Source organism: Carassius carassius, chromosome 8 (genome assembly GCF_963082965.1).
Source record: "Carassius carassius chromosome 8, fCarCar2.1, whole genome shotgun sequence".
Taxonomy (NCBI): domain Eukaryota; kingdom Metazoa; phylum Chordata; class Actinopteri; order Cypriniformes; family Cyprinidae; genus Carassius; species Carassius carassius.
In genome coordinates, this window is record NC_081762.1 from 36,368,393 (window position 1) to 36,392,365 (window position 23,973).

The 23,973-nt window shown below is 48.5% G+C and overlaps 1 long non-coding RNA gene and 24 other non-coding genes across 25 annotated transcripts in view; 19 read left to right on the plus strand and 6 right to left on the minus strand.

Moving 5' to 3' along the window:
• The window catches only part of LOC132144824 (uncharacterized), a 61,234-nt gene that overhangs the window by 4,650 nt on the left and 32,611 nt on the right, over positions 1-23,973 (minus strand). The gene's annotated exons all lie outside the window — the stretch shown is intronic.
• Positions 962-1,076, plus strand: LOC132145982 (U5 spliceosomal RNA). The gene has a single exon (XR_009434739.1). It is a non-coding gene; the product is annotated as a U5 spliceosomal RNA (small nuclear RNA).
• On the plus strand, positions 1,370-1,441 carry trnag-ucc (transfer RNA glycine (anticodon UCC)). The gene has a single exon. It is a non-coding gene; the product is annotated as a tRNA-Gly (tRNA).
• On the minus strand, positions 1,545-1,616 carry trnad-guc (transfer RNA aspartic acid (anticodon GUC)). Its single transcript has one exon. It is a non-coding gene; the product is annotated as a tRNA-Asp (tRNA).
• On the plus strand, positions 2,682-2,796 carry LOC132145751 (U5 spliceosomal RNA). Its single transcript, XR_009434518.1, has one exon. It is a non-coding gene; the product is annotated as a U5 spliceosomal RNA (small nuclear RNA).
• On the plus strand, positions 4,402-4,516 carry LOC132145752 (U5 spliceosomal RNA). The gene has a single exon (XR_009434519.1). It is a non-coding gene; the product is annotated as a U5 spliceosomal RNA (small nuclear RNA).
• On the plus strand, positions 6,123-6,236 carry LOC132146052 (U5 spliceosomal RNA). Its single transcript, XR_009434802.1, has one exon. It is a non-coding gene; the product is annotated as a U5 spliceosomal RNA (small nuclear RNA).
• Positions 6,530-6,601, plus strand: trnae-uuc (transfer RNA glutamic acid (anticodon UUC)). Its single transcript has one exon. It is a non-coding gene; the product is annotated as a tRNA-Glu (tRNA).
• LOC132146114 (U5 spliceosomal RNA) lies at positions 7,839-7,953 on the plus strand. The gene has a single exon (XR_009434861.1). It is a non-coding gene; the product is annotated as a U5 spliceosomal RNA (small nuclear RNA).
• On the plus strand, positions 8,247-8,318 carry trnag-ucc (transfer RNA glycine (anticodon UCC)). Its single transcript has one exon. It is a non-coding gene; the product is annotated as a tRNA-Gly (tRNA).
• LOC132146097 (U5 spliceosomal RNA) lies at positions 9,579-9,692 on the plus strand. Its single transcript, XR_009434845.1, has one exon. It is a non-coding gene; the product is annotated as a U5 spliceosomal RNA (small nuclear RNA).
• Positions 9,986-10,057, plus strand: trnae-uuc (transfer RNA glutamic acid (anticodon UUC)). The gene has a single exon. It is a non-coding gene; the product is annotated as a tRNA-Glu (tRNA).
• LOC132145909 (U5 spliceosomal RNA) lies at positions 14,950-15,064 on the plus strand. Its single transcript, XR_009434668.1, has one exon. It is a non-coding gene; the product is annotated as a U5 spliceosomal RNA (small nuclear RNA).
• On the minus strand, positions 15,532-15,603 carry trnad-guc (transfer RNA aspartic acid (anticodon GUC)). Its single transcript has one exon. It is a non-coding gene; the product is annotated as a tRNA-Asp (tRNA).
• On the plus strand, positions 16,687-16,801 carry LOC132145844 (U5 spliceosomal RNA). The gene has a single exon (XR_009434607.1). It is a non-coding gene; the product is annotated as a U5 spliceosomal RNA (small nuclear RNA).
• Positions 17,095-17,166, plus strand: trnag-ucc (transfer RNA glycine (anticodon UCC)). Its single transcript has one exon. It is a non-coding gene; the product is annotated as a tRNA-Gly (tRNA).
• trnad-guc (transfer RNA aspartic acid (anticodon GUC)) lies at positions 17,270-17,341 on the minus strand. Its single transcript has one exon. It is a non-coding gene; the product is annotated as a tRNA-Asp (tRNA).
• LOC132145761 (U5 spliceosomal RNA) lies at positions 18,406-18,520 on the plus strand. The gene has a single exon (XR_009434528.1). It is a non-coding gene; the product is annotated as a U5 spliceosomal RNA (small nuclear RNA).
• On the plus strand, positions 18,814-18,885 carry trnag-ucc (transfer RNA glycine (anticodon UCC)). Its single transcript has one exon. It is a non-coding gene; the product is annotated as a tRNA-Gly (tRNA).
• trnad-guc (transfer RNA aspartic acid (anticodon GUC)) lies at positions 18,989-19,060 on the minus strand. Its single transcript has one exon. It is a non-coding gene; the product is annotated as a tRNA-Asp (tRNA).
• On the plus strand, positions 20,127-20,241 carry LOC132145762 (U5 spliceosomal RNA). The gene has a single exon (XR_009434529.1). It is a non-coding gene; the product is annotated as a U5 spliceosomal RNA (small nuclear RNA).
• trnag-ucc (transfer RNA glycine (anticodon UCC)) lies at positions 20,535-20,606 on the plus strand. Its single transcript has one exon. It is a non-coding gene; the product is annotated as a tRNA-Gly (tRNA).
• Positions 21,847-21,961, plus strand: LOC132145845 (U5 spliceosomal RNA). The gene has a single exon (XR_009434608.1). It is a non-coding gene; the product is annotated as a U5 spliceosomal RNA (small nuclear RNA).
• Positions 22,262-22,333, plus strand: trnag-ucc (transfer RNA glycine (anticodon UCC)). The gene has a single exon. It is a non-coding gene; the product is annotated as a tRNA-Gly (tRNA).
• trnad-guc (transfer RNA aspartic acid (anticodon GUC)) lies at positions 22,437-22,508 on the minus strand. Its single transcript has one exon. It is a non-coding gene; the product is annotated as a tRNA-Asp (tRNA).

Here is a 23,973-nt window from a genome sequence, read left to right on the forward strand (position 1 = left end):
CCGGATGGACCCATCATTAGCTAAAGTCGCATAACATTTGGAACACTACCCGTTGCAGGGGTCATTGTTTGGACTCTTTTTTTTTTTTAAATTGCGCTTTAAACAAAAAGGATTGTGTCAATGCAACTGAACAACATTAATTAGGAACACAGTGCGTCAATAAAGCAAAATGACAGTTAAAGGCATTTCGTCATTGAAATCGGTGATGTCATCATTCAGCTAAGTTCAGTTTAAATAGTATCTGTGCAATAATTTGCAATCAAGTCAACGTTATCGCTGTACATGAAGTGTCCCCAGCTATGCCTGCCAGAGGCGACAGAGGCAAGGAACCAAAACTCGATCGGTGAAAAAATGGAGAAAAAACCCGGTGAGAAACCAGGCTCAGTCGGGGAGACAGTTCTCCTCTGGTCAGAAGAAACCAGCAAATCAGCTCCAGGCTGCAGAAAAGTCAGACTGTGCAGAAGAATCATCTGTTTCCTGTGGTCTTGTCCTGGTGGTCGTCTGAGACAAGGTCTTTACAGGGGATCTGTATATGGGGCTCATCTAGTTGTCCCGGTCTCCGCTGTGTTTCAGGGCCATAGAGGTCCTTTCTAGGTGTTGATCAACCATCTTGTCTGGATACTGACTGGATCCGGGTGACTGAAGCGGCCCACTGATCTGGATACAGACTGGATCTGGTGGCTACGTTGACCTCGGAATAAGGGATTTCTTTAAAAGACTCTTTTATTCATATAAGATTTTCTCCAACTTTTCAGATGGAGGCATGAGAAGGAGATTGCCTTGATTGGGCTTGTGGTTATTGGTGGACCGAGTGGACTTTTGTGAGTTTTACTTCTCCCTTTTGGAGTGGGCGGGGGGGGCTGACGAAACGCATGTGGGCAAGCGTCGTCACCCTTGATGACCCTTGGCGAGCGTAGTGGTTTACCAGAGGCATCGCACAGGCCGGAGTGGTCGTAGACACAGCTCGAGTTTCTCTTCATTGTCGCATAAATCTTTCGCCTTTTACTAAAGATTTCCATGGAGGGGAACTTTTGCGAGTGACCTGTATTTTTGGGTGCTCTGCTCACAGCAGAGCTACATCGAAATGTCAAGAGCAGAATCAATTTGGCCGTCCGCCAACACGCTGCAGGAGGGCGTGCCACTGGTCTTCGTCTGTATTTGCACTCTCTGCGTTTGCGCTGTCAGCACTTAATGTTTATTTAGCTGGCATGGGAAGGCAGCACTTTCTTGTACGTGACGGGATGCAAACTCTGGAAGGCTCTCTTTAGTGACGGGTCCAAACAAAGATCTCATCAGCTCCTCTAGCCCTATCGGCGACTCGTGCACTTCGAGCCTTCTTAACGAAGGCGCAAGTGGCTGACTGGTGACTGCGTTGGTGGTATAGTGGTGAGCATAGCTGCCTTCCAAGCAGTTGACCTGGGTTCGATTCCCGGCCAACGCATGTCCTTTGGCTCGGGCTGATGTCGAAGGAGAACTCCTTCTGTGACCTGTGGCTCCTCCCAAAACTTTTGGATGGATCGTTCGGAAGCCGAAAAGAGCTAGCTCTCCCCGTCGGGGAATCGAACCCCGGTCTTCCGCGTGACAGGCGGAGATACTGTCCACTATACTAACGAGGAGCTGCGCATGCTGCCGTTTCTCCCCCAACCGACGCTACTGCACCGACATAACTGAACAATGCATGGCTTTTTCTGACGCTGACACAGCCCTAGCACCGTCAAATTCCGGATGGACCCATCATTAGCTAAAGTCGCATAACATTTGGAACACTACCCGTTGCAGGGGTCATTGTTTGGACTCTTTTTTTTTTTTAAATTGCGCTTTAAACAAAAAGGATTGTGTCAATGCAACTGAACAACATTAATTAGGAACACAGTGCGTCAATAAAGCAAAATGACAGTTAAAGGCATTTCGTCATTGAAATCGGTGATGTCATCATTCAGCTAAGTTCAGTTTAAATAGTATCTGTGCAATAATTTGCAATCAAGTCAACGTTATCGCTGTACATGAAGTGTCCCCAGCTATGCCTGCCAGAGGCGACAGAGGCAAGGAACCAAAACTCGATCGGTGAAAAAATGGAGAAAAAACCCGGTGAGAAACCAGGCTCAGTCGGGGAGACAGTTCTCCTCTGGTCAGAAGAAACCAGCAAATCAGCTCCAGGCTGCAGAAAAGTCAGACTGTGCAGAAGAATCATCTGTTTCCTGTGGTCTTGTCCTGGTGGTCGTCTGAGACAAGGTCTTTACAGGGGATCTGTATCTGGGGCTCATCTAGTTGTCCCGGTCTCCGCTGTGTTTCAGGGCCATAGAGGTCCTTTCTAGGTGTTGATCAACCATCTTGTCTGGATACTGACTGGATCCGGGTGACTGAAGCGGCCCACTGATCTGGATACAGACTGGATCTGGTGGCTACGGTGACCTCGGAATAAGGGATTTCTTTAAAAGACTCTTTTATTCATATAAGATTTTCTCCAACTTTTCAGATGGAGGCATGAGAAAGAGATTGCCTAGATTGGGCTTGTGGTTATTGGTGGACCGAGTGGACTTTTGTGAGTTTTACTGCTCCCTTTTGGAGTGGGGGGGGGGGCTGACGAAACGCATGTGGGCAGGCGTCGTCACCCTTGATGACCCTTGGCGAGCGTAGTGGTTTACCAGAGGCAGCGCACAGGCCGGAGTGGTCGTAGACACAGCTCGAGTTTCTCTTCATTGTCGCATAAATCTTTCGCCTTTTACTAAAGATTTCCGTGGAGGGGAACTTTTGCGAGTGACCTGTATTTTTGGGAGCTCTGCTCACAGCAGAGCTACATCGAAATGTCAAGAGCAGAATCAATTTGGCCGTCCGCCAACACGCTGCAGGAGGGCGTGCCACTGGTCTTCGTCTGTATTTGCACTCTCTGCGTTTGCGCTGTCAGCACTTAATGTTTATTTAGCTTGCATGGGAAGGCAGCACTTTCTTGTACGTGACGGGATGCAAACTCTGGAAGGCTCTCTTTAGTGACGGGTCCAAACAAAGATCTCATCAGCTCCTCTAGCCCTATCGGCGACTCGTGCACTTCGAGCCTTCTTAGCGACGGCGCAAGTGGCTGACTGCAGACTGCGTTGGTGGTATAGTGGTGAGCATAGCTGCCTTCCAAGCAGTTGACCCGGGTTCGATTCCCGGCCAACACATGTCCTTTGGCTCGGGCTGATGTCGAAGCAGAACTCCTTCTGTGACCTGTGGCTCCTCCCAAAACTTTTGGATGGATCATTCGGAAGCCGAAAAGAGCTAGCTCTCCCCGTCGGGGAATCGAACCCCTGTCTTCCGCGTGACAGGCGGAGATACTGTCCACTATACTAACGAGGAGCTGCGCATGCTGCCGTTTCTCCCCCAACCGACGCTACTGCACCGACATAACTGAAAAATGCATGGCTTTTTCTGACGCTGACACAGCCCTAGCACCGTCAAATTCCGGATGGACCCATCATTAGCTAAAGTCGCATAACATTTGGAACACTACCCGTTGCAGGGGTCATTGTTTGGACTCTTTTTTTTTTTTAAATTGCGCTTTAAACAAAAAGGATTGTGTCAATGCAACTGAACAACATTAATTAGGAACACAGTGCGTCAATAAAGCAAAATGACAGTTAAAGGCATTTCGTCATTGAAATCGGTGATGTCATCATTCAGCTAAGTTCAGTTTAAATAGTATCTGTGAATTAATTTGCAATCAAGTCAACGTTATCGCTGTACATGAAGTGTCCCCAGCTATGCCTGCCAGAGGCGACAGAGGCAAGGAACCAAAACTCGATCGGTGAAAAAATGGAGAAAAAACCCGGTGAGAAACCAGGCTCAGTCGGGGAGACAGTTCTCCTCTGGTCAGAAGAAACCAGCAAATCAGCTCCAGGCTGCAGAAAAGTCAGACTGTGCAGAAGAATCATCTGTTTCCTGTGGTCTTGTCCTGGTGGTCGTCTGAGACAAGGTCTTTACAGGGGATCTGTATCTGGGGCTCATCTAGTTGTCCCGGTCTCCGCTGTGTTTCAGGGCCATAGAGGTCCTTTCTAGGTGTTGATCAACCATCTTGTCTGGATACTGACTGGATCCGGGTGACTGAAGCGGCCCACTGATCTGGATACAGACTGGATCTGGTGGCTACGGTGACCTCGGAATAAGGGATTTCTTTAAAAGACTCTTTTATTCATATAAGATTTTCTCCAACTTTTCAGATGGAGGCATGAGAAAGAGATTGCCTAGATTGGGCTTGTGGTTATTGGTGGACCGAGTGGACTTTTGTGAGTTTTACTGCTCCCTTTTGGAGTGGGGGGGGGGGCTGACGAAACGCATGTGGGCAGGCGTCGTCACCCTTGATGACCCTTGGCGAGCGTAGTGGTTTACCAGAGGCAGCGCACAGGCCGGAGTGGTCGTAGACACAGCTCGAGTTTCTCTTCATTGTCGCATAAATCTTTCGCCTTTTACTAAAGATTTCCGTGGAGGGGAACTTTTGCGAGTGACCTGTATTTTTGGGAGCTCTGCTCACAGCAGAGCTACATCGAAATGTCAAGAGCAGAATCAATTTGGCCGTCCGCCAACACGCTGCAGGAGGGCGTGCCACTGGTCTTCGTCTGTATTTGCACTCTCTGCGTTTGCGCTGTCAGCACTTAATGTTTATTTAGCTTGCATGGGAAGGCAGCACTTTCTTGTACGTGACGGGATGCAAACTCTGGAAGGCTCTCTTTAGTGACGGGTCCAAACAAAGATCTCATCAGCTCCTCTAGCCCTATCGGCGACTCGTGCACTTCGAGCCTTCTTAGCGACGGCGCAAGTGGCTGACTGCAGACTGCGTTGGTGGTATAGTGGTGAGCATAGCTGCCTTCCAAGCAGTTGACCCGGGTTCGATTCCCGGCCAACACATGTCCTTTGGCTCGGGCTGATGTCGAAGCAGAACTCCTTCTGTGACCTGTGGCTCCTCCCAAAACTTTTGGATGGATCATTCGGAAGCCGAAAAGAGCTAGCTCTCCCCGTCGGGGAATCGAACCCCTGTCTTCCGCGTGACAGGCGGAGATACTGTCCACTATACTAACGAGGAGCTGCGCATGCTGCCGTTTCTCCCCCAACCGACGCTACTGCACCGACATAACTGAAAAATGCATGGCTTTTTCTGACGCTGACACAGCCCTAGCACCGTCAAATTCCGGATGGACCCATCATTAGCTAAAGTCGCATAACATTTGGAACACTACCCGTTGCAGGGGTCATTGTTTGGACTCTTTTTTTTTTTTAAATTGCGCTTTAAACAAAAAGGATTGTGTCAATGCAACTGAACAACATTAATTAGGAACACAGTGCGTCAATAAAGCAAAATGACAGTTAAAGGCATTTCGTCATTGAAATCGGTGATGTCATCATTCAGCTAAGTTCAGTTTAAATAGTATCTGTGAATTAATTTGCAATCAAGTCAACGTTATCGCTGTACATGAAGTGTCCCCAGCTATGCCTGCCAGAGGCGACAGAGGCAAGGAACCAAAACTCGATCGGTGAAAAAATGGAGAAAAAACCCGGTGAGAAACCAGGCTCAGTCGGGGAGACAGTTCTCCTCTGGTCAGAAGAAACCAGCAAATCAGCTCCAGGCTGCAGAAAAGTCAGACTGTGCAGAAGAATCATCTGTTTCCTGTGGTCTTGTCCTGGTGGTCGTCTGAGACAAGGTCTTTACAGGGGATCTGTATCTGGGGCTCATCTAGTTGTCCCGGTCTCCGCTGTGTTTCAGGGCCATAGAGGTCCTTTCTAGGTGTTGATCAACCATCTTGTCTGGATACTGACTGGATCCGGGTGACTGAAGCGGCCCACTGATCTGGATACAGACTGGATCTGGTGGCTACGGTGACCTCGGAATAAGGGATTTCTTTAAAAGACTCTTTTATTCATATAAGATTTTCTCCAACTTTTCAGATGGAGGCATGAGAAAGAGATTGCCTTGATTGGGCTTGTGGTTATTGGTGGACCGAGTGGACTTTTGTGAGTTTTACTTCTCCCTTTTGGAGTGGGGGGGGGGGCTGACGAAACGCATGTGGGCAGGCGTCGTCACCCTTGATGACCCTTGGCGAGCGTAGTGGTTTACCAGAGGCATCGCACAGGCCGGAGTGGTCGTAGACACAGCTCGAGTTTCTCTTCATTGTCGCATAAATCTTTCGCCTTTTACTAAAGATTTCCATGGAGGGGAACTTTTGCGAAAGACCTGTATTTTTGGGTGCTCTGCTCACAGCAGAGCTACATCGAAATGTCAAGAGCAGAATCAATTTGGCCGTCCGCCAACACGCTGCAGGAGGGCGTGCCACTGGTCTTCGTCTGTATTTGCACTCTCTGCGTTTGCGCTGTCAGCACTTAATGTTTATTTAGCTGGCATGGGAAGGCAGCACTTTCTTGTACGTGACGGGATGCAAACTCTGGAAGGCTCTCTTTAGTGACGGGTCCAAACAAAGATCTCATCAGCTCCTCTAGCCCTATCGCCGACTCGTGCACTTCGAGCCTTCTTAACGACGGCGCAAGTGGCTGACTGGTGACTGCGTTGGTGGTATAGTGGTGAGCATAGCTGCCTTTCAAGCAGTTGACCTGGGTTCGATTCCCGGCCAACGCATGTCTTTTGGCTCGGGCTGATGTCGAAGCAGAACTCCTTCTGTGATCTGTGGCTCCTCCCAAAACTTTTGGATGGATCGTTCGGAAGCCGAAAAGAGCTAGCTCTCCCCGTCGGGGAATCGAACCACGGTCTTCCGCGTGACAGGCGGAGATACTGTCCACTATACTAACGAGGAGCTGCGCATGCTGCCGTTTCTCCCCCAACCGACGCTACTGCACCGACATAACTGAACAATGCATGGCTTTTTCTGACGCTGACACAGCCCTAGCACCGTCAAATTCCGGATGGACCCATCATTAGCTAAAGTCGCATAACATTTGGAACACTACCCGTTGCAGGGGTCATTATTTGGACTCTTTTTTTTTTAAATTGCGCTTTAAACAAAAAGGATTGTGTCAATGCAACTGAACAACATTAAGTAGGAACACAGTGCGTCAATAAAGCAAAATGACAGTTAAAGGCATTTCATAATTGAAATCGGTGATGTCATCATTCAGCTAAGTTCAGTTTAAATAGTATCTGTGCAATAATTTGCAATCAACTCAACGTTATCACTGTACATGAAGTGTCCCCAGCTATGCCTGCCAGAGGCGACAGAGGCAAGGAACCAAAACTTGATCGGTGAAAAAATGGAGAAAAAACCCGGTGAGAAACCAGGCTCAGTCGGTGAGACAGTTCTCCTCTGGTCAGAAGAAACCAGCAAATCAGCTCCAGGCTGCAGAAAAGTCAGACTGTGCAGAAGAATCATCTGTTTCCTGTGGTCTTGTCCTGGTGGTCGTCTGAGACAAGGTCTTTACAGGGGATCTGTATCTGGGGCTCATCTAGTTGTCCCGGTCTCCGCTGTGTTTCAGGGCCATAGAGGTCCTTTCTAGGTGTTGATCAACCATCTTGTCTGGATACTGACTGGATCCGGGTGACTGAAGCGGCCCACTGATCTGGATACAGACTGGATCTGGTGGCTACGGTGACCTCGGAATAAGGGATTTCTTTAAAAGACTCTTTTATTCATATAAGATTTTCTCCAACTTTTCAGATGGAGGCAGGAGAAAGAGATTGCCTTGATTGGGCTTGTGGTTATTGGTGGACCGAGTGGACTTTTGTGAGTTTTACTTCTCCCTTTTGGAGTGGGGGGGGGGCTGACGAAACGCATGTGGGCAGGCGTCGTCACCCTTGATGACCCTTGGCGAGCGTAGTGGTTTACCAGAGGCATCGCACAGGCCGGAGTGGCCGTAGACACAGCTCGAGTTTCTCTTCATTGTCGCATATATCTTTTGCCTTTTACTAAAGATTTCCATGGAGGGGAACTTTTGCGAGTGACCTGTTTTTTGGGGTGCTCTGCTCACAGCAGAGCTACATCGAAATGTCAAGAGCAGAATCAATTTGGCCGTCCGCCAACACGCTGCAGGAGGGCGTGCCACTGGTCTTCGTCTGTATTTGCACTCTCTGCGTTTGCGCTGTCAGCACTTAATGTTTATTTAGCTGGCATGGGAAGGCAGCACTTTCTTGTACGTGACGGGATGCAAACTCTGGAAGGCTCTCTTTAGTGACGGGTCCAAACAAAGATCTCATCAGCTCCTCTAGCCCTATCGGCGACTCGTGCACTTCGAGCCTTCTTAACGACGGCGCAAGTGACTGACTGCTGACTGCGTTGGTGGTACAGTGGTGAGCATAGCTGCCTTCCAAGCAGTTGACCCGGGTTCGATTCCCGGCCAATGCAAGTCCTTTGGCTCGGGCTGATGTCGAAGCAGAACTCCTTCTGTGACCTGTGGCTCCTCCCAAAACTTTTGGATGGATCATTCGGAAGCCGAAAAGAGCTAGCTCTCCCCGTCGGGGAATCGAACCCCGGTCTTCCGCGTAACAGGCGGCGATACTGTCCACTATACTAACGAGGAGCTGCGCATGCTGCCATTTCTCCCCCAACCGACGCTACTGCACCGACATAACTGAACAATGCATGGCTTTTTCTGACGCTGACACAGCCCTAGCACCGTCAAATTCCGGATTGACCCATCATTAGCTAAAGTCGCATAACATTTGGAACACTACCCGTTGCAGGGGTCATTGTTTGGACTCTTTTTTTTTTTTTTTTTTAAATAGTGCTTTAAACAAAAAGGATTGTGTCAATGCAACTGAACAACATTAATTAGGAACACAGTGCGTCAATAAAGCAAAATGACAGTTAAAGGCATTTCGTCATTGAAATCGGTGATGTCATCATTCAGCTAAGTTCAGTTTAAATAGTATCTGTGCAATAATTTGCAATCAAGTCAACGATATCGCTGTACATGAAGTGTCCCCAGCTATGCCTGCCAGAGGCGACAGAGGCAAGGAACCAAAACTCGATCGGTGTAAAAATGGAGAAAAAACCCGGTGAGAAACCAGGCTCAGTCGGGGAGACAGTTCTCCTCTGGTCAGAAGAAACCAGCAAATCAGCTCCAGGCTGCAGGAAAGTCAGACTGTGCAGAAGAATCATCTGTTTCCTGTGGTCTTGTCCTGGTGGTCGTCTGAGACAAGGTCTTTACAGGGAATCTGTATCTGGGGCTCATCTAGTTGTCCCGATCTCCGCTGTGTTTCAGGGCCATAGAGGTCCTTTCTAGGTGTTGATCAACCATCTTGTCTGGATACTGACTGGATCCGGGTGACTGAAGCGGCCCACTGATCTGGATACAGACTGGATCTGGTGGCTACGTTGACCTCGGAATAAGGGATTTCTTTAAAAGACTCTTTTATTCATATAAGATTTTCTCCAACTTTTCAGATGGAGGCATGAGAAAGAGATTGCCTTGATTGGGCTTGTGGTTATTGGTGGACCGAGTGGACTTTTGTGAGTTTTACTTCTACCTTTTGGAGTGTGGGGGGGGGGGGGGGGGGGGGGCTGACGAAACGCATGTGGGCAGGCGTCGTCACCCTTGATGACCCTTGGCGAGCGTAGTGGTTTACCAGAGGCATCGCACAGGCCGGAGTGGTCGTAGACACAGCTCGAGTTTCTCTTCATTGTCGCATTAATCTTTCGCCTTTTACTAAAGATTTCCATGGAGGGGAACTTTTGCGAATGACCTGTATTTTTGGGTGCTCTGCTCACAGCAGAGCTACATCGAAATGTCAAGAGCAGAATCAATTTGGCCGTCCGCCAACACGCTGCAGGAGGGCGTGCCACTGGCCTTCGTCTGTATTTGCACTCTCTGCGTTTGCGCTGTCAGCACTTAATGTTTATTTAGCTGGCATGGGAAGGCAGCACTTTCTTGTACGTGACGGGATGCAAACTCTGGAAGGCTCTCTTTAGTGACGGGTCCAAACAAAGATCTCATCAGCTCCTCTAGCCCTATCGCCGACTCGTGCACTTCGAGCCTTCTTAACGACGGCGCAAGTGGCTGACTGGTGACTGCGTTGGTGGTATAGTGGTGAGCATAGCTGCCTTTCAAGCAGTTGACCTGGGTTCGATTCCCGGCCAACGCATGTCTTTTGGCTCGGGCTGATGTCGAAGCAGAACTCCTTCTGTGATCTGTGGCTCCTCCCAAAACTTTTGGATGGATCGTTCGGAAGCCGAAAAGAGCTAGCTCTCCCCGTCGGGGAATCGAACCACGGTCTTCCGCGTGACAGGCGGAGATACTGTCCACTATACTAACGAGGAGCTGCGCATGCTGCCGTTTCTCCCCCAACCGACGCTACTGCACCGACATAACTGAACAATGCATGGCTTTTTCTGACGCTGACACAGCCCTAGCACCGTCAAATTCCGGATGGACCCATCATTAGCTAAAGTCGCATAACATTTGGAACACTACCCGTTGCAGGGGTCATTGTTTGGACTTTTTTTTTAAATTGCGCTTTAAACAAAAAGGATTGTGTCAATGCAACTGAACAACATTAATTAGGAACACAGTGCGTCAATAAAGCAAAATGACAGTTAAAGGCATTTCGTCATTGAAATCGGTGATGTCATCATTCAGCTAAGTTCAGTTTAAATAGTATCTGTGCAATAATTTGCAATCAAGTCAATGATATCGCTGTACATGAAGTGTCCCCAGCTATGCCTGCCAGAGGCGACAGAGGCAAGGAACCAAAACTCGATCGGTGAAAAAATGGAGAAAAAACCCGGTGAGAAACCAGGCTCAGTCGGGGAGACAGTTCTCCTCTGGTCAGAAGAAACCACCAAATCAGCTCCAGGCTGCAGAAAAGTCAGACTGTGCAGAAGAATCATCTGTTTCCTGTGGTCTTGTACTGGTGGTCGTCTGAGACAAGGTCTTTACAGGGGATCTGTATCTGGGGCTCATCTAGTTGTCCCGGTCTCCGCTGTGTTTCAGGGCCATAGAGGTCCTTTCTAGGTGTTGATCAACCATCTTGTCTGGATACTGACTGGATCCGGGTGACTGAAGCGGCCCATTGATCTGGATACAGACTGGATCTGGTGGCTACGGTGACCTCGGAATAAGGGATTTCTTTAAAAGACTCTTTTATTCATATAAGATTTTCTCCAACTTTTCAGATGAAGGCATGAGAAAGAGTGGCGCCGATACAGGATGGCTGCCTCCGTGACGTGCTCTGCAGTTGTTTTTGTGTTTTTGTTAGTTTGTCCTGTCTTTAGTTATATTCCTGCAATCAGTTTCACCAGGGACGAATTGCTGGATATTCGGCAACACACATCTCCCGATATTTCACCGGTTTTCGACTATTCTGATGTTTTGCTGGACATTCTTGTCGGCGGAGCGGCTGCCCTGATCACACGCTTCAAGAGGACGCTCAGGCGGGGAAAGCGAGCGGGAGCGCTCGTGAGACTCAGAAAACGCGGATTTCGAACGCCGTTGCCTAGCATCCATCTGGCAAATCTCCGCTCTCTACCCAACAAAACGGACGAACTGCTTCTGCTCTCTCGGACAAATAAAGATTTCTCCCACTCTGCTGCTCTGTGTTTCACGGAAACTTGGCTGAATGACACCATACCGGACAGCGCGCTCCATCTGCCGGACTTTCAGCTGTTTAGAGCGGATCGCGACGCAGAATCAACGGGGAAATCGCGCGGCGGCGGGACATGGTTTTACATCAATGAACGGTGGTGTACAGATGTAACTGTGTTAAAGAAGACGTGCTGCTCAAATCTCGAAACGCTCTTCATTAACTGCAAGCCGTTCTATTCGCCGCGGGAGTTTCATTCGTTCATTCTGGTTAGTGTTTACATCCCTCCTCAAGCGCACATGAGCTCAGCTTTACAGAAACTCGCTGAGCAGATCACAGAGACAGAACAACAACACCCAGACTCTGTTTTAATCATTCTTGGGGACTTTAATAAAGCCAATCTCTCCCGTGAACTGCCAAAATACAGACAGCATGTTACTTGTCCCACAAGAGACAGTAATATATTGGATCACTGTTACACAACAATAAAGGATGCATTTCACTCTGTTCCACGAGCAGCTTTGGGACGTTCTGATCACCTTCTGGTTCATCTTATACCGACCTACAGGCAGAAACTAAAATCAGCTAAACCTGTATTAAGGACTGTAAAAAGATGGACTAATGAAGCAGAGCAGGATTTACAATCTTGTTTTGACCTCACTGATTGGAGTGTTTTTGAAGCTGCTGTCACCGATCTGGACGAACTCACAGAGACCGTAACATCATATATCAGTTTCTGTGAAGATATGTGTATTCCTACCAAGACTCAACTAAATTACAACAATGACAAACCGTGGTTCACTGCAAAACTCAGACAGCTCCGTCAGGCCAAAGAAGATGCTTACAGGAAGGGGGACAATGTCTTGTATAAACAGGCTAAATACACACTGGAAAAGGAGATCAAAGTGGCAAAGAGGAATTATTCTGAAAAAATAAGGACTCAGTTCACTTCGAACGACTCCGCATCAGTGTGGAAAAGCCTAAAGAAGATCACCAATTACAAGACACCACCCCCCAGCACTGTGGAAAATCAACGACTGGCAGACGATCTGAACGAGTTTTACTGCAGGTTTGAAAGAACACCCATCACCTGCCCTGAACACCTCTCCACACAACCGTTCACACCAATAACAACTCCTGCAACCAACCCTGAATGCCTCTCCAAACAAACGTTCACACCATTCACAGCTCCTGCAACCAACCCTGAATGCCTCTCCACACAACCATTCACACCATTAACAGCTCCTGCAACCCATCCTCATCACCTCTCCAATCAACCGCTCTCACCATTCACAACTCCTGCAACCAACCCTGAATGCCTCTCCAAACAACTGTTCACACCACTCACAACTCCTGCAACCCACCCTGAACACCTCTCCAATCAAGCGCTCTCACCATTCACACCTCCTGCATCCCCCCTCTCCCCCACACCTGCAATACAGATCAGCGAGGATGCGGTGCGCCAGGTCTTCCGGAAGCAGAAAAGGAAAAAAGCACCAGGCCCAGATTGTGTTACACCAGCCTGTCTGAAATCCTGTGCTGACCAGCTGGCCCCCATCTTCACAAAGATCTTCAACAGATCGCTGGAGCTGTGCGAAGTCCCTTCATGCTTCAAACGCTCCACCATCATCCCCATCCCAAAGAAATCCAAAATTACAGGACTAAATGACTACAGGCCTGTGGCTCTAACGTCTGTAGTCATGAAGTCATTTGAAAAACTGGTGCTGGCCCACCTGAAGGACATCACTGGACCCTTGCTGGATCCTCTTCAGTTTGCCTACAGAGCAAACAGGTCTGTGGACGATGCAGTAAACATCGGACTGCATTATGTTCTGCAACACCTAGACAGACCGGGGACCTATGTGAGGATCCTGTTTGTGGACTTCAGCTCTGCCTTCAACACGATCATCCCAAACCTCCTCCTGCCCAAACTAACTCAGCTCTCCGTGCCCACCTCCGTCTGTCAGTGGATCAACAGCTTCCTGACAGACAGGCAGCAGCTAGTGAGGCTGGGAAAATACACATCCAGCACCCGTACAATCAGCACCGGAGCTCCCCAGGGCTGTGTTCTCTCCCCACTGCTCTTCTCCCTGTACACTAATGACTGCACATCTAAGGACCCCTCTGTCAAGCTCCTGAAGTTTGCAGATGACACCACACTCATCGGCCTCATTCAGGACGGTGACGAGTCTGCTTACAGACAGGAGGTTAAAGAGCTGGCTGTCTGGTGCAGTCTCAACAACCTGGAGCTTAACACACTCAAAACAGTGGAGATGATCGTGGACTTCAGGAGAAACCCCCCTGCACTCCCCCCACTCACCATCATGAACAGCACTGTGACTGCAGTGGAGTCATTCAGGTTCCTGGGCACCACTATCTCTCAGGACCTGAAGTGGGACATTCACATTGACTCCATTGTGAAAAAGGCCCAGCAGAGGTTGTACTTCCTTCGCCAGCTGAGGAAGTTTAACCTGCCACAGGATCTGCTGAAACAGTTCTACTCCACCATCATCGAATCCATCCTCTGCACTTCAGTAACTGTCTGGTTCAGCTCAGCGTCTAAATCTGACCTCAGAAGACTACAGAGGGTAGTCCGGACTGCTGAGCGAATTATCGGTACAACCCTCCCATCTATTCAAGAACTGTACTTATCCAGAGTGAGCAAAAGGGCTGTTAAAATCACTCTGGACCCCTCACATCCAGCACACTCCCTCTTTGAACTGTTGCCATCTGGTCGACGCTACAGAGCACTGAGCACCAGAACAACCAGACACAGGAACAGTTTCTTCCCTCAGGCAATCCATCTTATGAACAGCTGATAATAACTGTGGGACACACTACACTATTTATATTTATATACACTACACTTTTTATCCAACACACATACTTAGCGTACACGTAAATCTTTTGCACATAATATACATGTACATACATGGAACACACTATACTACTTATATTTATATTTATATACACATACACTTATTTATCCAAAGACACATACTTAGCGTACAGTTACAATTTTTCCACATAATATACATGTACATACATAAATGCTCTTTTTAATATACCTGCCATACATTGTCAATTTTTATATTGTCAATCCTTACCCACCTATTTGTATTTTTTTGTATTTTTTATTCCTTATTGTGTTTTTTGTTCTGTCGCTGTAATGTTGCACTGCGGAGCTCTGTCACGAAAACAAATTCCTCGTATGTGTGAACATACCTGGCAATAAAGCTCATTCTGATTCTGATTCTGATTCTGAAGAGATTGCCTTGATTTGGCTTGTGGTTATTGGTGGACCGAGGGGACTTTTGTGAGTTTTTCTCCTCCCTTTTGGAGTGGGGGGGGGGGCTGACGAAATGCAAGTGGGCAGGCGTCGTCACCCTTGATGACCCTTGGCGAGCGTAGTGGTTTACCAGAGGCAGCACACAGGCCGGAGTGGTCGTAGACACAGCTCGAGTTTCTCTTCATTGTTGCATAAATCTTTCGCCTTTTACTAAAGATTTCCGTGGAGGGGAACTTTTGCGAGTGACCTGTATTTTTGGGTGCTCTGCTCACAGCAGAGCTACATCGAAATGTCAAGAGTAGAATCAATTTGGCCGTCCGCCAACACGCTGCAGGAGGGCGTGCCACTGGTCTTCGTCTGTATTTGCACTCTCTGCGTTTGCGCTGTCAGCACTTAATGTTTATTTAGCTGGCATGGGAAGGCAGCACTTTCTTGTACGTGATGGGATGCAAACTCTGGAAGGCTCTCTTTAGTGACGGGTCCAAACAAAGATCTCATCAGCTCCTCTAGCCCTATCGGCGACTCGTGCACTTCGAGCCTTCTTAGCGACGGCGCAAGTGGCTGACTGCTGACTGCGTTGGTGGTATAGTGGTGAGCATAGCTGCCTTCCAAGCAGTTGACCCGGTTCGATTCCCGGCCAACGCATGTCCTTTGGCTCGGGCTGATGTCGAAGCAGAACTCCTTCTGTGACCTGTGGCTCCTCCCAAAACTTTTGGATGGATCATTCGGAAGCCGAAAAGAGCTAGCTCTCCCCGTCGGGGAATCGAACCCCGGTCTTCCGCATGACAGGCGGAGATACTGTCCACTATACTAACGAGGAGCTGCGCATGCTGCTGTTTCTCCCCCAACCGACGCTACTGCACCGACATAACCGAACAATGCATGGCTTTTTCTGACGCTGACACAGCCCTAGCACCGTCAAATTCCGGATGGACCCATCATTAGCTAAAGTCGCATAACATTTGGAACACTACCCGTTGCAGGGGTCATTGTTTGGACTCTTTTTTTTTTTATTTTTGTTTTTAAATTGCGCTTTAAACAAAAAGGATTGTGTCAATGCAACTGAACAACATTAATTAGGAACACAGTGCGTCAATAAAGCAAAATGACAGTTAAAGGCATTTCGTCATTGAAATCGGTGATGTCATCATTCAGCTAAGTTCAGTTTAAATAGTATCTGTGCAATAATTTGCAATCAAGTCAACGATATCGCTGTACATGAAGTGTCCCCAGCTATGCCTGCCAGAGGCGACAGAGGCAAGGAACCAAAACTCGATCGGTGAAAAAATGGAGAAAAAACCCGGTGAGAAACCAGGCTCAGTCGGGGAGACAGTTCTCCTCTGGTCAGAAGAAACCAGCAAATCAGCTCCAGGCTGCAGAAAAGTCAGACTGTGCAGAAGAATCATCTGTTTCCTGTGGTCTTGTCCTGGTGGTCGTCTGAGACAAGGTCTTTACAGGGGATCTGTATCTGGGGCTCATCTAGTTGTCCCGGTCTCCGCTGTGTTTCAGGGCCATAGAGGTCCTTTCTAGGTGTTGATCAACCATCTTGTCTGGATACTGACTGGATCCGGGTGACTGAAGCGGCCCACTGATCTGGATACAGACTGGATCTGGTGGCTACGGTGACCTCGGAATAAGGGATTTCTTTAAAAGACTCTTTTATTCATATAAGATTTTCTCCAACTTTTCAGATGGAGGCATGAGAAAGAGATTGCCTTGATTGGGCTTGTGGTTATTGGTGGACCGAGTGGACTTTTGTGAGTTTTACTCCTCCCTTTTGGAGTGGGGGGGGGGGGGGGGGGCTGACGAAACGCATGTGGGCAGGCGTCGTCACCCTTGATGACCCTTGGCGAGCGTAGTGGTTTACCATAGGCAGTGCACAGGCCGGAGTGGTCGTAGACACAGCTCGAGTTTCTCTTCATTGTCGCATAAATCTTTCGCCTTTTACTAAAGATTTCCGTGGAGGGGAACTTTTGCGAGTGACCTGTATTTTTGGGTGCTCTGCTCACAGCAGAGCTACATCGAAATGTCAAGAGCAGAATCAATTTGGCCGTCCGCCAACACGCTGCAGGAGGGCGTGCCACTGGTCTTCGTCTGTATTTGCACTCTCTGCGTTTGCGCTGTCAGCACTTAATTTTTATTTAGCTGGCATGGGAAGGCAGCACTTTCTTGTACGTGAAGGGATGCAAACTCTGGAAGGCTCTCTTTAGTGACGGGTCCAAACAAAGATCTAATCAGCTCCTCTAGCCCTATCGGCGACTCGTGCACTTCGAGCCTTCTTAGCGACGGCGCAAGTGGCTGACTGCTGACTGCGTTGGTGGTATAGTGGTGAGCATAGCTGCCTTCCAAGCAGTTGACCCGGGTTCGATTCCCGGCCAACGCATGTCCTTTGGCTCGGGCTGATGTCGAAGCAGAACTCCTTCTGTGACCTGTGGCTCCTCCCAAAACTTTTTGATGGATCATTCGGAAGCCGAAAAGAGCTAGCTCTCCCCGTCGGGGAATCGAACCCCGGTCTTCCGCGTGACAGGCGGAGATACTGTCCACTATACTAACGAGGAGCTGCGCATGCTGCCGTTTCTCCCCCAACCGACGCTACTGCACCGACATAACTGAACAATGCATGGCTTTTTCTGACGCTGACACAGCCCTAGCACCGTCAAATTCCGGATGGACCCATCATTAGCTAAAGTCGCATAACATTTGGAACACTACCCGTTGCAGGGGTCATTGTTTGGACTCTTTTTTTTTTTAAATTGCGCTTTAAACAAAAAGGATTGTGTCAATGCAACTGAACAACATTAATTAGGAACACAGTGCGTCAATAAAGCAAAATGACAGTTAAAGGCATTTCGTCATTGAAATCGGTGATGTCATCATTCAGCTAAGTTCAGTTTAAATAGTATCTGTGCAATAATTTGCAATCAAGTCAACGATATCGCTGTACATGAAGTGTCCCCAGCTATGCCTGCCAGAGGCGACAGAGGCAAGGAACCAAAACTCGATCGGTGAAAAAATGGAGAAAAAACCCGGTGAGAAACCAGGCTCAGTCGGGGAGACAGTTCTCCTCTGGTCAGAAGAAACCAGCAAATCAGCTCCAGGCTGCAGAAAAGTCAGACTGTGCAGAAGAATCATCTGTTTCCTGTGGTCTTGTCCTGGTGGTCGTCTGAGACAAGGTCTTTACAGGGGATCTGTATCTGGGGCTCATCTAGTTGTCCCGGTCTCCGCTGTGTTTCAGGGCCATAGAGGTCCTTTCTAGGTGTTGATCAACCATCTTGTCTGGATACTGACTGAATCCGGGTGACTGAAGCGGCCCACTGATCTGGATACAGACTGGATCTGGTGGCTACGGTGACCTCGGAATAAGGGATTTCTTTAAAAGACTCTTTTATTCATATAAGATTTTCTCCAACTTTTCAGATGGAGGCATGAGAAAGAGATTGCCTTGATTGGGCTTGTGGTTATTGGTGGACCGAGTGGACTTTTGTGAGTTTTACTGCTCCCTTTTGGAGTGGGGGGGGGGGCTGACGAAACGCATGTGGGCAGGCGTCGTCACCCTTGATGACCCTTGGCGAGCGTAGTGGTTTACCAGAGGCAGCGCACAGGCCGGAGTGGTCGTAGACACAGCTCGAGTTTCTCTTCAGTGTCGCATAAATCTTTCGCCTTTTACTAAAGATTTCCGTGGAGGGGAACTTTTGCGAGTGACCTGTATTTTTGGGTGCTCTGCTCACAGCAGAGCTACATCAAAATGTCAAGAGCAGAATCAATTTGGCCGTCCGCCAACACGCTGCAGGAGGGCGTGCCACTGGTATTCGTCTGTATTTGCACTCTCTGCGTTTGCGCTGTCAGCACTTAATGTTTATTTAGCTGGCATGGGAAGGCAGCACTTTCTTGTACGTGACGGGATGCAAACTCTGGAAGGCTCTCTTTAGTGACGGGTCCAAACAAAGATCTCATCAGCTCCTCTAGCCCTATCGGCGACTCGTGCACTTCGAGCCTTCTTAGCGACGGCGCAAGTGGCTGACTGCTGACTGCGTTGGTGGTATAGTGGTGAGCATAGCTGCCTTCCAAGCAGTTGACCTGGGTTCGATTCCCGGCCAACGCATGTCCTTTGGCTCGGGCTGATGTCGAAGCAGAACTCCTTCTGTGACCTGTGGCTCCACCCAAAACTTTTGGATGGATCGTTCGGAAGCCGAAAAGAGCTAGCTCTCCCCGTCGGGGAATCGAACCCCGGTCTTCCGCGTGACAGGCGGAGATACTGTCCACTATACTAACGAGGAGCTGCGCATGCTGCCGTTTCTCCCCCAACCGACGCTACTGCACCGACATAACTGAACAATGCATGGCTTTTTCTGACGCTGACACAGCCCTAGCACCGTCAAATTCCGGATGGACCCATCATTAGCTAAAGTCGCATAACATTTGGAACACTACCCGTTGCAGGGGTCATTGTTTGGACTCTTTTTTTTTTTAAATTGCGCTTTAAACAAAAAGGATTGTGTCAATGCAACTGAACAACATTAATTAGGAACACAGTGCGTCAATAAAGCAAAATGACAGTTAAAGGCATTTCGTCATTGAAATCGGTGATGTCATCATTCAGCTAAGTTCAGTTTAAATAGTATCTGTGCAATAATTTGCAATCAAGTCAACGATATCGCTGTACATGAAGTGTCCCCAGCTATGCCTGCCAGAGGCGACAGAGGCAAGGAACCAAAACTCGATCGGTGAAAAAATGGTGAAAAAACCCGGTGAGAAACCAGGCTCAGTCGGGGAGATAGTTCTCCTCTGGTCAGAAGAAACCAGCAAATCAGCTCCAGGCTGCAGAAAAGTCAGACTGTGCAGAAGAATCATCTGTTTCCTGTGGTCTTGTCCTGGTGGTCGTCTGAGACAAGGTCTTTACAGGGGATCTGTATCTGGGGCTCATCTAGTTGTCCCGGTCTCCGCTGTGTTTCAGGGCCATAGAGGTCCTTTCTAGGTGTTGATCAACCATCTTGTCTGGATACTGACTGGATCCGGGTGACTGAAGCGGCCCACTGATCTGGATACAGACTGGATCTGGTGGCTACGGTGACCTCGGAATAAGGGATTTCTTTAAAAGACTCTTTTATTCATATAAGATTTTCTCCAGCTTTTCAGATGGAGGCATGAGAAAGAGATTGCCTTGATTGGGCTTGTGGTTATTGGTGGACCGAGTGGACTTTTGTGAGTTTTACTGCTCCCTTTTGGAGTGGGGGGGGGGGGGCTGACGAAACGCATGTGGGCAGGCGTCGTCACCCTTGATGACCCTTGGCGAGCGTAGTGGTTTACCAGAGGCAGCGCACAGGCCGGAGTGGTCGTAGACACAGCTCGAGTTTCTCTTCAGTGTCGCATAAATCTTTCGCCTTTTACTAAAGATTTCCGTGGAGGGGAAATTTTGCGAGTGACCTGTATTTTTGGGTGCTCTGCTCACAGCAGAGCTACATCAAAATGTCAAGAGCAGAATCAATTTGGCCGTCCGCCAACACGCTGCAGGAGGGCGTGCCACTGGTATTCGTCTGTATTTGCACTCTCTGCGTTTGCGCTGTCAGCACTTAATGTTTATTTAGCTGGCATGGGAAGGCAGCACTTTCTTGTACGTGACGGGATGCAAACTCTGGAAGGCTCTCTTTAGTGACGGGTCCAAACAAAGATCTCATCAGCTCCTCTAGCCCTATCGGCGACTCGTGCACTTCGAGCCTTCTTAGCGACGGCGCAAGTGGCTGACTGCTGACTGCGTTGGTGGTATAGTGGTGAGCATAGCTGCCTTCCAAGCAGTTGACCTGGGTTCGATTCCCGGCCAACGCATGTCCTTTGGCTCGGGCTGATGTCGAAGCAGAACTCCTTCTGTGACCTGTGGCTCCTCCCAAAACTTTTGGATGGATCGTTCGGAAGCCGAAAAGAGCTAGCTCTCCCCGTCGGGGAATCGAACCCCTGTCTTCCGCGTGACAGGCGGAGATACTGTCCACTATACTAACGAGGAGCTGCGCATGCTGCCGTTTCTCCCCCAACCGACGCTACTGCACCGACATAACTGAACAATGTATGGCTTTTTCTGACGCTGACACAGCCCTAGCACCGTCAAATTCCGGATGGACCCATCATTAGCTAAAGTCGCATAACATTTGGAACACTACCCGTTGCAGGGGTCATTGTTTGGACTCTTTTTTTTTTTTAAATTGCGCTTTAAACAAAAAGGATTGTGTCAATGCAACTGAACAACATTAATTAGGAACACAGTGCGTCAATAAAGCAAAATGACAGTTAAAGGCATTTCGTCATTGAAATCGGTGATGTCATCATTCAGCTAAGTTCAGTTTAAATAGTATCTGTGCAATAATTTGCAATCAAGTCAACGATATCGCTGTACATGAAGTGTCCCCAGCTATGCCTGCCAGAGGCGACAGAGGCAAGGAACCAAAACTCGATCGGTGAAAAAATGGAGAAAAAACCCGGTGAGAAACCAGGCTCAGTCGGGGAGACAGTTCTCCTCTGGTCAGAAGAAACCAGCAAATCAGCTCCAGGCTGCAGAAAAGTCAGATTGTGCAGAAGAATCATCTGTTTCCTGTGGTCTTGTCCTGGTGGTCGTCTGAGACAAGGTCTTTACAGGGGATCTGTATCTGGGGCTCATCTAGTTGTCCCGGTCTCCGCTGTGTTTCAGGGCCATAGAGGTCCTTTCTAGGTGTTGATCAACCATCTTGTCTGGATACTGACTGGATCCGGGTGACTGAAGCGGCCCACTGATCTGGATACAGACTGGATCTGGTGGCTACGGTGACCTCGGAATAAGGGATTTCTTTAAAAGACTCTTTTATTCATATAAGATTTTCTCCAACTTTTCAGATGGAGGCATGAGAAAGAGATTGCCTTGATTGGGCTTGTGGTTATTGGTGGACCGAGTGGACTTTTGTGAGTTTTACTGCTCCCTTTTGGAGGGGGGGGGGGGGCTGACGAAACGCATGTGGGCAGGCGTCGTCACCCTTGATGACCCTTGGCGAGCGTAGTGGTTTACCAGAGGCAGCGCACAGGCCGGAGTGGTCGTAGACACAGCTCGAGTTTCTCTTCATTGTCGCATAAATCTTTCGCCTTTTACTAAAGATTTCCGTGGAGGGGAACTTTTGCGAGTGACCTGTATTTTTGGGTGCTCTGCTCACAGCAGAGCTACATCGAAATGTCAAGAGCAGAATCAATTTGGCCGTCCGCCAACACGCTGCAGGAGGGCGTGCCACTGGTATTCGTCTGTATTTGCATTCTCTGCATTTGCGCTGTCAACACTTAATGTTTATTTAGCTGGCATGGGAAGGCAGCACTTTCTTGTACGTGACGGGATGCAAACTCTGGAAGGCTCTCTTTAGTGACGGGTCCAAACAAAGATCTCATCAGCTCCTCTAGCCCTATCGGCGACTCGTGCACTTCGAGCCTTCTTAGCGACGGCGCAAGTGGCTGACTGCTGACTGCTGACTGCGTTGGTGGTATAGTGGTGAGCATAGCTGCCTTCCAAGCAGTTGACCTGGGTTCGATTCCCGGCCAACGCATGTCCTTTGGCTCGGGCTGATGTCGAAGCAGAACTCCTTCTGTGACCTGTGGCTCCTCCCAAAACTTTTGGATGGATCGTTCGGAAGCCGAAAAGAGCTAGCTCTCCCCGTCGGGGAATCGAACCCCGGTCTTCCGCGTGACAGGCGGAGATACTGTCCACTATACTAACGAGGAGCTGCGCATGCTGCCGTTTCTCCCCCAACCGACGCTACTGCACCGACATAACTGAACAATGCATGGCTTTTTCTGACGCTGACACAGCCCTAGCACCGTCAAATTCCGGATGGACCCATCATTAGCTAAAGTCGCATAACATTTGGAACACTACCCGTTGCAGGGGTCATTGTTTGGACTCTTTTTTTTTTTTTTTAATTGCGCTTTAAACAAAAAGGATTGTGTCAATGCAACTGAACAACATTAATTAGGAACACAGTGCGTCAATAAAGCAAAATGACAGTTAAAGGCATTTCGTCATTGAAATCGGTGATGTCATCATTCAGCTGAGTTCAGTTTAAATAGTATCTGTGCAATAATTTGCAATCAAGTCAACGATATCGCTGTACATGAAGTGTCCCCAGCTATGCCTGCCAGAGGCGACAGAGGCAAGGAACCAAAACTCGATCGGTGAAAAAATGGAGAAAAAACCCGGTGAGAAACCAGGCTCAGTCGGGGAGACAGTTCTCCTCTGGTCAGAAGAAACCAGCAAATCAGCTCCAGGCTGCAGAAAAGTCAGACTGTGCAGAAGAATAATCTGTTTCCTGTGGTCTTGTCCTGGTGGTCGTCTGAGACAAGGTCTTTACAGGGGATCTGTATCTGGGGCTCATCTAGTTGTCCCGGTCTCCGCTGTGTTTCAGGGCCATAGAGGTCCTTTCTACATTTACATTTACATTTAATCATTTAGCAGACGCTTTTATCCAAAGCGACTTACAAATGAGAACAACAGAAGCAGTCAGGTCAACAAGAGAACAACAACAGTATACAAGTGCCATGACAAGTCTCAGTTAGTCTAGTATAGAACGCATAGGTAGGTTTTTTTTTTATTTTTTTTTTTTTTTTTTATTTATTAATTAAAAGACAAGAAAAGGAAAAGTGCTAGTGTTAGTTGGTTAAGTGCAGGCGAAAAAGATGAGTCTTTAGCTGTTTCTTGAAAATGAGTAAAGACTCAGCTGTACGAATTGAGATTGGGAGGTCATTCCACCAGCTGGGGACAGTCCAGGAAAAGGTCCTTGAGAGTGATTTTGAACTTCTTTGGGATGGTACCACAAGGCGTCGATCACTTGCAGAGCGCAAACTTCTTGAGGGCACATAAGATTTAACCAATGAGTTTAGGTAAGTTGGTGCCCTGCCAGTGGTCGTCTTGTAGGCTAGCATCAGTACCTTGAATTTGATGCGAGCAGCTACTGGTAGCCAGTGTAACCTGATGAGGAGCGGAGTAACGTGAGCTTTCTTTGGCTCACTGAAGACAACCCTCGCTGCTGCATTCTGGATCAATTGCAGAGGCTTGACAGTACATGCAGGAAGGCCCGCCAGGAGAGCATTACAATAGTCCAGTCTGGAGAGAACAAGAGCTTGGACAAGAAGTTGGGTTGCTTGCTCTGACAGGAAGGGTCTAATCTTCCTAATGTTGTATAAGGCAAAC